Raw genomic sequence first — 11,584 nt, 5'->3', positions numbered from 1 at the left:
GTGGAATACTACAGAGGTTGGATAAGCAGCAAGCATTACTGCTTGGTGCTGGGCATCTTTTGTAAGTCCCGCTCCCATATCTACCAGCTCTCAACTGCACTTGAATAGTAAATTTGCCAGACATTTTCTACCAAGCAAAGTAAGTAAGAAGCTCAGGGTTGCACTCCATAACCACATATTGGAATATGAAACATACTGGTGTTCTCAACTCAAACATCAGTCTAGGGCTACACTCATGGCATATTTACACAAGCAGTGTTGATCAGTTGCAACCATCTCAGAAGAAGTTTCTTCCTAACCTCTCGTGTCCTCCAACTTGTGTAGCCGATGACTGCTCCCTGGCTGTGCGCCCCGGGCTAAGAGCCACGGACCAAGAGCCCTTGTGCTCTCACCCTTCGGTTCAAGGGAGGACTGTGTTCTGTGCAATTATGGTACTATTAAGAGACAAAACAGCTGCCTCAGAGATTTGTTTCCCCAACCCCCCTTGAAAAGAAGTGTGCATGTGCACATGTGCAGCCAGTGCTCACCTTGCACACACACAACAGACCAAGACTCATGATAATGGAAAAAAAGCAGAGTAGATCCAAACCAGCACTGACGCACCCAGAACAAACTAATAATGGAACAGAGTTTGTTCAGAAACCCCAGATTCAAACTGAAATGGAATTTGTTTTTAGTGTGCAGCAAACCCATTCATTCTTCAAGAGGATGTCAGTTTGAAATCTGATTCTGATGAGGAAGTTTTGTGATCGTTCTGGCCAGCTGTAAACTGGTGGCTCTGACTCGTCAGAAAGGCGGGATATAAATGTTGTAAGTAAATAAACAAACAGCAACATCAGCTGGAAATGGAAGAGGACTGTAATACAAACCAGCAGGAATTAATATATGAGTATAAATGCAAGAATTTCTTCCTTGTTTATTGAGTCTCTTTTCTCAAAACTCTAGCAGTGGCTGTTAAAGAAATATTAGAAAGTTTATTTAAACTACATTCCCTAACAGACTGTAAAATACCATACCAAATTAGATTTTAATAATTTTATTGACTTGTAGGCTTTTCCTTCTTTTTACGGTCCTGGAAGGCTCTGATCAAAAGGAAGAATGGCAACAATTCAAAACACAACTCATGCAGCAGACTAGTGTTGTTTATGACATACAGATCCCAGAGAAAATGTGCGGTAAGGATGTTGTGTGGTTAGCAGTCCTCTCAGGGGATTTGGAATCGGGGCAGGGGGGAGGAAATCAGATTTGGTGTAGTGAAGCCAGAAAGTCTCTGAAAGAAAACTGCCAGCATTGGAATTAACTGAGGTAGGTGGCCTGTAGAAGAGGAAAATAATTAAATAGAATAGTATGTAGAGTCAAGAATGAAGTGCTGGAAGAAGAGCAAAGAGCTGTGGTGTGCAAAGACAGAGGAGTTACAATAAAGTCTCGACTTTATGTTTAAACAGTATTATGAGTGTATGGAGTATATATTTCACTGCTCTGAATGGGGTTCTAATTAGACATGGGCAGGAACAGAAAAAAAAATGAATATGATTTTCGTTGTTCGTTGCCATCCACGAACAATGAACAACGAACATTGACAAACATGACCTGTTCACGAACATGTTTGTTGTTCATTGTTTGTTGTTTGTGGTGGCCAGCAGGCTCTCCTCCAGCCATCAAGATCCCTACCACACCACTCCCAGAAACCCTACCTGAGCAGGAAGCAGGAAATGTACCAATAATAAATAATAGCTTGGCCCCAGAGCCTGGCAGCAACACTGGAACTTGAAGGGATAGATCCCTACCGCACCACACACAAAGGAAATTCAAGCTCCAATGCACTCTCCCTGTCTCTCTCAAAATGCCAACAGCAACTGTCTCTCCCTCACTGTCTGCAAAACCAGAGCTGGGACCCCCCCCTCCCCCTTGCTCTTTGCTTCCTTATAACAAATCTGGAGCTCCACACTTGAAAAGAAGACCTGCCTATCAAGCTAAATTGGGCTTAGATTGGGGTTTCCAGGGTAACAGCAGGAGTTCAGACAGATTTCAGGCAGTCCCTGCCTCCGGTTGCCAAGGGAATTGATTGCAGGTGCCAGGCTGTCTGGCTTGACAAACAGCAAGGAAGAGCAACGAACTAGGCTTGCAATGGCCACCTGTTCATTTAGAATGGGGCCTCACAAACAGCTTGTTCACAAACAGCTGATTGGGCTGTTTGTGGCTTTTTTTGTTCATATTGCTGTTCATGCCCATCTCTAGTTCTAATCTGTCTATACGAGTGGTATATAAGTGCAATTGTTGTAGTGGTGATGGTGGTGGTTGTAATATTGGGAAGAAATTTCAAAATTGCTTTTGCTTCCTGCTCCTGATTCCTAATGAACCCCTGCCTTGTTCCTTCTAGTATTTTAACAGATGGCACTGTGCAGGGCTTTGAGGAGGATGGTACTCACAGGTAATACTATTGAATACTGGCACCTTTTTTAGGACTAGTAAATCAACAAGGGAAGAGTTTACTGCACAATTTGGAAAACTGAGAAGAAATAAAATCCAAATATGTTCAGATCTACTGAAGTCTGATCCCCCCCCCCAAATGCTTTGAACTCACAGGAAGCCTTAAGTCAGGCAAGCTACAACTTTTCAGTCCTGGAAAGTGCTGCCCCTCCCCCTGCCTTTTACTGACATAAAGTAAACCTTGAAGGCTGGCACTACTGTATGGTTGCATAGCAACAGCAACTGTCTCTTGAAGCTACAAAACAGGCCCTTCTTTTTTAAAAATTTCAGCATTTTCAGCGAATGTTGAGTTTTTTTCAGGTTTGTAGAAAGATGTGTTTGACTATCCATGGCTGTCTATGGCTCCAGGCTCTGGATTTATGTATCCAAAGATTCAACCATATTGAGAATTAGATATATTGATATTGTGTCAAAGTGGAGAAAACACCACTAACTGCTAGACTACAAAAAAAAGCTATTGCTTATATGTTTCCTAACCTTTTTGATTAGCCCTTTTAAACTACAGACCTCTATTTTCCCCGTGTCTTCAAAATAACCCTTCAAGACTACATGTAAGAACTATCAATCATTGTGTGCCACACTAGGCCACCACATTAAACAGCAAGGTTTCCAGGTCACCCTTTTAAAAACTGGGGTGCAGAGGGAGTGTGTGGGGTACAGGGGATGGGGAGTAGAGATGGGCATGATCCGCATTATGATAAAAAAAACCCACGATAATGGCGATCGCGCGATCATGACCCGGTGGATTGTTATCATCCACAGCCAATGATCCAGCGATCGGGAGGGGCCTGGATCGGGGCGATCGGGCTCGGATCAGGGATCCAGACACTCAGGCGCCAGCAATCTATTCCCCTGGCAACGGAGCCAGGGGAATGCCTGAGCTCCGTTTGCCCTCCTTCTGTCGTCCTGGAAACCTGAATGGAAGCCCAGCTTTCCTTGATCAGCAGGGCTTCCTTCCAACCACGGAGCAGCAAAGCAGTCACCAGCTGGGAGAAGACACCCAGGGGAGGGAGGGGGAAGGGGTGTTCTGTAGCCATGGACACTCCAATCTCATCCCTGCAAACCCTGATAGGCAGCTCTGGTGGCCAAACACAGATGGCCAAACACAAACACAGATGCCGCCGGCATCACCCACTGTTCCTGTATCGCTGGGAACAGCGGGGCGCCCCTCCGCTTTTGCCTCCACGATCCACGATCCACGGATTGGGAACGGGAGATGATTGGTGCGGGTCATTAAATCGGGATCGTCGTCGGCACCGATCCACGATCAGCTTGATCATTAATTTTTTTTGGATCATGCCCACCTCTAATGGGGAGCAACAGATACCTTTCCTTAAAAATCATTCCTGGTGAGACCTGTCACTTCTGGGTTGTGCTAGAAATGGCACAGTCACTGGGGGATGTGAGTGTACCCATGTGCCCACATACTTCCTGCCCCTTTCCTGATGTCTTTTCCCCCACTGACCAGGTGAGGGGGGCAGAGGGTGACAGCTGAAGGTGTGTGATCCCTATTAAACAGCCCACTTCAATCTAAAGTGACTGGAGACAGAGCAAGATCCCTTACCTGCCTAAGGAAACTATAAACCCTCTCTGACACAGACAGCAGTTAAAGGGCTTTTTCTTATATCCTCTGCTTCTCCCCCTCCCTTCTCCCCACAAAGTTTCCAAGGGTCCTGATTGGTCATTGTTGGCTTTCTCTTCTAACCACCAGGGTACAAAGGGAATCTGCAGATATGAAAAAGGAGACTTTCTTGACTCTATCTATCACAGTGGTTGACCCTATGCCAATCACTAAGGCACCAAAATTGGGCTACCCATATGCAAAAGATTATCTGCAAACCCTAGTTATCCAGAAAAATATTATTTTTCTTCTTAACCTCCACAATAGTGAGAGAAATCCTCCAAAAGGCATAGCATGCTTATTGCCATCACAAATTCATGGGAACCAAGCAGTTTGAAGGCAAAGGACAAACACATGTCATCAGTATTCCTTAGTGCACAGGAATGAGAAGGAAACATGCATATTGGTTAGCAGGACACCATAATCTGGCAGGCTTCCTCCCTCCACACCAAAAATCAAAGGCAGGCACACCATCCCTCCCTTGACCCCAGTGATTCCCTACACGAGGCATTAGGATTCCCAGATATAGGAGCTGGAAGGTATTGTTACTTTTAGAGAGTGTGAGACTGTCCACGCAACCAACAAAACAACCAGGGGGGTAGCAAGAAAAGTAACCAGAAGGATCAGATTCTTCAGAAAGGGCCAACACCTATAAAACCCGCTTCTTGTTTCTCATGTGGGGGAAAGAGAAGTGAGAAAGTTTCAGAGAAAGCTTGGCTGCCAGCCTGAGGAAATCAATCTACAATTAATTACACATTAATCATTTTCCTCAGGCAGGTCCATGGATGAGGATACTCTTGGGCGTTTATCATGCTCAGTTTGTGGTTTCTAGAAAGCAGGATCTCCAAGTCCAGAGATTACTTTTGTTAAAGATTTTTGTTGACAGTTTCTATCATCTACTTAAAACCTACACAGTGCAATCCTAAGAAGAGTTACTTCAGTCTGAGCCCATTGAAATCAATTGGCTTAGACTGGAGTAACTCTTTTTAGGAGTGCACTGGCACTCATGTAGAAGAGAGAAGTGGGAAGAGCCATTAACAGAATGAAAGAACAACTGCTGATGTCATTGTAATAAGCCAAGCCAAGTAAGACAAGTCTTTTCAAGTGAAATTGTAGGGAAGAATGTGAGTCCCTAATCCAGAAACATAAACTCTCTTCCCATATCAAATGCCTACGAACATATTCACATGATCCTTTGTGTTGCAAAATTTCTTCATGTTTTTGGCCGCGTGCACACTCACAACAGTAGCACAATAGTTTGTGGAGTGTTGAACAGATGGTTCATGCAACCATGGTTCTTACACAACTGTAGTTACAAACGTTGCTGCAAAGTACTACTGGTTAATACAGTATTTGTCACACAATATTGTAGCCAAGGATGGTCTGCTCTGAGGAGAAAAAAAAAGCAGTCCCAAATTGCTATGTGAACTGACCCTAACTCTCCTAGCAATTTGCTCTTCCTCAGAGATTTCCATTGCTGTATTTTTTTAGTCTCAGTGTCACTGTGGCTCTAATATACCAGTGTTTTGTGTCAGTCAATAGCCGTTTTAATGGTATAAAGTGAGCCCCATTAAGAGACAAAGATGATCTCTGTAGCAACTTCAGTTGCCTTTGCTAGAGCATGATAAAATGTGAAATGACATCATGAGAATCGTCAAGAGGATTTCTCTTTCAATAACTTCAGTAAAGGCTATGCTAAAGACAAGAATTATTTTGGGGTTAGGAAACGGAGCAGACATAATCCATCCTTCATTCCAGTCTGAAGGCTGCAATTTCGTGGTTATATTCTATTTCTAATGCCATGCCCTGACTATTAGCAGATGTCCTTTGCATACTGGATGCAAGTAGATGTGTTTCAGAGAGCCTTCAACAACATCCTGAATTCCTAGTAACAATTGTAAATATGTGGCTTTTTTATTTGTTGGCTGTGGGGTTAATGTCTACTTTAAAAAAAAACCCTGTCAAACTTTTTGAGCGACATCAGTTAAGTATGTCACAGAGTGAATGAAAAAGTTGGGACCAGTCCGTTTGCCCAGGGCTCTCCAGGATTCAGCACAAAGGAGGCAGAGGAGCCTACTTAATGCTCTACAGTGCAGTACCAAACATGAGTGTTCCTCAACCATATTAAAGCCCTCACTGCTGTACATGTAAAACAGACCTATGGAAGGCTTTGCTATAGTAGTAGCTGAAAGGATCATGGGGCAGGGTCACAGGAACAGCCCAAAGGGCAACCCATTTCGCAGTGCTAGGACATGAGCTGTAGTAGTACAGCAATATTATGGCATGGCTGCTCTAATATTCCCCACTAGAATATTTGAGGAACAGCTGTGGAGGTTAGGTTGGCCCCTCCAGCCATACATCTTGTTCCCCATCGCTACTCAGTAGGGGAAAAATGGGTTGGGGAAAATGGCTTCTCGCAATGCTATGACATCACTTCTGGCTGCATAACCATAGTTTTGGGTGAATCTTAGAGAGTCCTTCAACATGGTGACATCGCTTCCAGTAATGCAGCTGTAGCATAGTGGTTAAATGGCTGGGATGCAAGTCAGCACTCTGCTAGTTCAACTCCCACTACTGCCATGAACTCTTCAGGTGGCCTTGGGTATATGCCACTCTTCTCAGGCCCAGCTCCACAGCTGTATTGTGGGAATAATAATAACACTGTGGGATGCCATTTGGGTAAGTCTCATCCAGTGTCATGGGGGTTACCAGCCAAAGGTTGGCAACCTTGATCACAACTGTACTTGGAAGCCCCACTTGCCTCCAAGTGGTGTTTCTTTGTGCCTTGCTAAGCAATTTAGCCAGCCAAAACAGGCAAGCAAAGTCTATCCCTCTTCCCCATTCTCATTTCCCTTCTGCTACAAAACAACAGGCTGCACAGGACAGCCAACTAAGCACTTCTTAGCAGTTGCGGAAGATAATTGGTGCATCTTTAGGAAGATCTAATACAATAGTATACAGAGTACAATGTTCCTAGCTCTCCAGCACAACCAGAGAGAAATTAGAAAATACTGCCCATTTATGTGTCTGGTCTTTTCTGAATTTATTTGCCAGACTAACAGGGGAAATACTGAACTATCTGGGCCAAAACCAGACACCTGGCAACCCTAGATAACTAAACTAGGATGACCTGAACCTATGGAAATTTAAAGCAGCAAGTGTATCAGATTTGCTGCAAATAACTAAGGAAATTTACCCCTAAAAATAGTATTGTTATGTAATATGAAGAGAAAGTAGGGATGTCAATATTCTCACCATTCCCTCTTGTCGCCTGCCAGCACCTCAGGTGCTGGTAGGAGCAAATGAGAGAGGGAAATGAATATGTACCAGTGTCAAGCCTGCATGCTTAGTCTATTCCAGTAAAAACACTGGTAAAACTAAATGCTAGAGCATCAACTATGTCACATCCAGTTTTAACCAGAAATGACAAAAGCATGCTGGTGCAATGCTGGTGGATCAGGCCCTGCCTCCAGTTCCTCCTGGGGGGTTGGTGTTGCAGTCTGGCAACCCTAAGAGGAGGCTACTCAAAAGGTACATAACCAACAAGTAAATGGAATGTAATTTTGAAAGTAAACTAGGAGTTAATTGAACTGGCTGCTAGCAAAAGCCAAACTGGAACTCAACAGTGAAATTGCTCTTGGTAAAGAGACTGGATTACAGCACTTCCTAGTATGGCAAGCCAGGAGGGCCAAAGGGCTGTCACTCGGCAGTATGCATGTATTCCCTAGCCATTAGCTGAGCTGTAGTTGTGAAAGCCTAGATGTCAGCATTACTAGGGTTTCTTCATTATTGACTGACCTCTGTGATATCTTGGAATGTTCATACATACTAATGCTTACTTGGAAACTAACAACATAAAGGGCTTCAGGATAAAGGGATTGTACTGTGTACACGGGAAGAAAAGTAGAAGAGACAAGGCTGCAAGGTCACCCAGTGAGGATATAAAGGGCTGGGAAAATCCAGTTTTCCCTTCCTTGACCACACAGAAAGAGGATATAAATAAGAACTTTTATGGGACCCACTGCAGTCCGCTATAGGATGCCTTGACCTATCCCTTACCTGTATTACTGTATCTAAAGCAGTTGCATTAGCTTTAACTAGGTTCCTATGGTACCATTATAGATTATTCCATACCCACACAGAGGACATTGACAGCTCCTTTGATACATAATTGATATAGCTACTGAAGACCAGAAGCAGCAGCACTAGCAATATAGTTATTCAAAGTTTTAGGATTATTTCTATCCAAGGTTTTCTCCTCTATTCAATTTCCTCCTAAGCTCTGATCCATTCAAGCTGCACTTTTCATACAGCTGAAAGCAGATTTGATTAATATGATTTTTTTGTGGAAATATGAGACGATTAAGTAATGGTGATATGAGGAGCACATGCCCTTTCTCAACATGACATTCTCTTGCACTATACAAGAGTCTGAGATCCTTCCATTCTTTTTATTGTTCCCACTTCCTGTATCTAAAGGGGGCAAAATCTATTATCAGGGAAGAATTACATTTTTTTCCATATTACAGCGCCAATATCATGTTCAGGTCAACAAATCTGCAGCTGCCTATCGATTTCACTTGGTAACCAGACAAGAAAGGCATTCAAGGAACCGTTTGCAGATTGGCTTTTTCTTTGTGATAGAGACTTGTTTCTTGTGAGGAGGAAAGCACCCCTTAGGAAAAAAGTTAAGATTGCTCAGATTTCCTCCGTGGTCACTGAAGCAAAATACCAAGTAAATATATTTGCTGCTTGACTGTATCCTGTCTCTATGTATTTTCCAGCCATGCAAAAAATGTCCAGAAAAATTGTTAGAAGAAAACAGTTCAATATTGGTTCAATATAGTTTCTCATCTGATTCACTGACCTTTTCTACAATTTTAATTAGAAATTGATACTTTTTTTAAAAAAAAGAAGATACAAAGGAAACAGAAATAAGGTATAGTCTAGTCTTGTATTGTAAATTGTGATGGGTCAGGTAATCTAACCCAATTCCCCTCTCTTTCAAAGGAAGTGGCTGTTATAGTCCATATTCAAAACAGCAATAGCATTGTCTTTGTATACTACATGCAAAGGGAATGCAACAAGCAAAAGGAGAAACATAATTGATGCAAATCCATTCGTTGTCAAAACAAACATTTCAAGCTTTCAAGGCTCCTGTTCAAAGGATGAACAAAAATATGCAATTTGTGCATATATTCAAATTGGATCCACTAGCACACGTGAAAACGTACTAATTTTCATATGGGCCTAATCAGTTCCTCCCAAAACATGCCATTCTAAATGGCAGTAAAAGTAATTCCAAGGGTCAAGGTAGCTGTAACAGTATGCTTAAACAAAAAACTCCTGCAATCACACATAAAAAGGTACAGGAGTTCAATTTTAAGAGAAAAAATTAGAACATAGGAGGAGGACAGAGAAGAAGTGCCCGCCCATTTACTCTCCACAGCCTGATAGCCAAGGTTATATCTAGGATCAGAACTTGGCTCAGAAGAAAAGCAGCAAGTATGAACACAGCGAAGCTCCCTTATGCCAACCAGACCCAGGGCTTTTTTTCAGCAGAAACGCGGGGGAACGGAGTTCCGGAACCTCTTGAAAATTGTCACATGGCTGGTGGCCCCGCCCCCTGATCTCCAGACAGAGGGGAGTTGAGATTGCCCTCCGCGCCACCGAGCGGCGTGGAGGGCAATCTCAACTCCCCTCTGCCTGGAGATCAGGGGGCAGGGCCACCAGCCATGTGACCATTTTCTCCGAGGGCAACCCACTGAGTTCCACCACCTCTTTTCCCATAAAAAAAGCCCTGACCAGACCATTAGTCTATCAAGGTCCATACTGTCTACTTTCACTGGCAGAAACTCATCAGCGCCTCTGGTAACAATTTTCCACATCACCTGGTCTTTTTAACTTGAGATGGTGGAAATTATGCCAGCACTGCACTGATCATATGCATGTCCCAGGAAATGAATCCAAAAAAAGAGAGGCTCCTCCAAACTAAGCACACTATGTGGAACTCCACACGTGGAAGGGAAAAAATTAAACAAGTAAAGAAACACTATCAAGTAAGGTCTACTCGGATGTTTAGTGAAACAGTGCCCTTGCAAAATTTATAAGCCAAAGTCAATTAATAAATGTATACATATCAATACAAGCCACGAAAGTTCTCAAATGAATACGTATCTAGTTAATTTCAAAAGTCTAAGTTAATAGAACAATCCAACAAATCAAATGGACATTCATCCAAAGACGTGTCTTCAAAGTAAAGGTAAGTCTAAGTATAGATGTCACTTTGTAAAAGCTTATTGTACATTTCTCTTCACAGGTGGTGCCAACGGAGTCAGGACGTTCAAAGGATGCTGCCACCCACCGAACATAGAGGACCAGCAAGGAAACCTGATGTTTCGTCACAAAGCCCTTCTCAGGGGCGGTTGAAATATCCACCAATATGAATAAATTCATAAGTCAAAATATCAAGTTGAGATTTTCAAAGCACCTTGGAGCACCCAGGAAATCGGCTTACACAAGAAGAAAATCAATTCAATATCCATAGTTATCTCATAGTCTGACTACTGGAATCCCTCCTGCCAAAGAAGGGAAGAAATTGTTTATTTTATTTATATAAAAATATTTATATACCACACTTCCAGTTCACTGAAAGTGGCTGAACTTATTGCTCTCCTCAGTTTGAGCCTGTTCTGAATTCCAGAACTCAGTTCTGGTAAATATGCTTCAAAGAATGTACATGATTAAACTTTAATTACTAACTAGTTTAAGGCTGCACACACATGCATGGTACAGTATCTAGAAAAGATTGGGCTCTGCATTTCTCACCACCACCCCAGCATCTATTTCGATCGTTCCCTTTCTCTCGCTTTATTTCATTATAGATGAGTCCAGGGCTTTTTTTCAGGGGGAACGTGGGGGAACGGAGTTCTGGCACCTCTTGAAAATACTCGGCAATAGTGTTTGAAAAGAATATGATTTCAAAGAATCCCATGTGTTTCTTCCTCATTTTCCTCTTGAGAGTTCCGCCACCTCTTCCCCCCCCCTAAAAAAACCCCTGGATGAGTCCCTATTCCATGTACACAGCAGCCATACAAATATGCATTAAAGGACATTTCTGCAAACACTGCAATGGGTAATCACTCAAGAGGAGTCCATACAAAACCAAGCATGGGAGACTGCTTTGCTCATGGCAAGTTACCTTTCATTCCCACTTGGAGACGTACCTGCCAGATGGCAGAATCATCTACTTCCAAATCCAGCCCTCTTTTTGGAAGGGACTGCAGAAACAGATGGGAAGGACTATTGCAGTTTGACTTCTCCAGCATCAGCTATCTCTGTCCTTTATAATTTGTATATGCTTCTGAATCATTCAATCTACTTTTATCTGGAAACTAGGAAGGAGTACCCATACATTAAAAACATTTTCTGCATCTAACACAAAAATCTTATGTATTATATCAATACTATTTT

This window comes from Eublepharis macularius, chromosome 11 (assembly GCF_028583425.1).
Source record: "Eublepharis macularius isolate TG4126 chromosome 11, MPM_Emac_v1.0, whole genome shotgun sequence".
NCBI lineage: Eukaryota > Metazoa > Chordata > Lepidosauria > Squamata > Eublepharidae > Eublepharis > Eublepharis macularius.
This window is presented reverse-complemented; position numbering follows the sequence as displayed.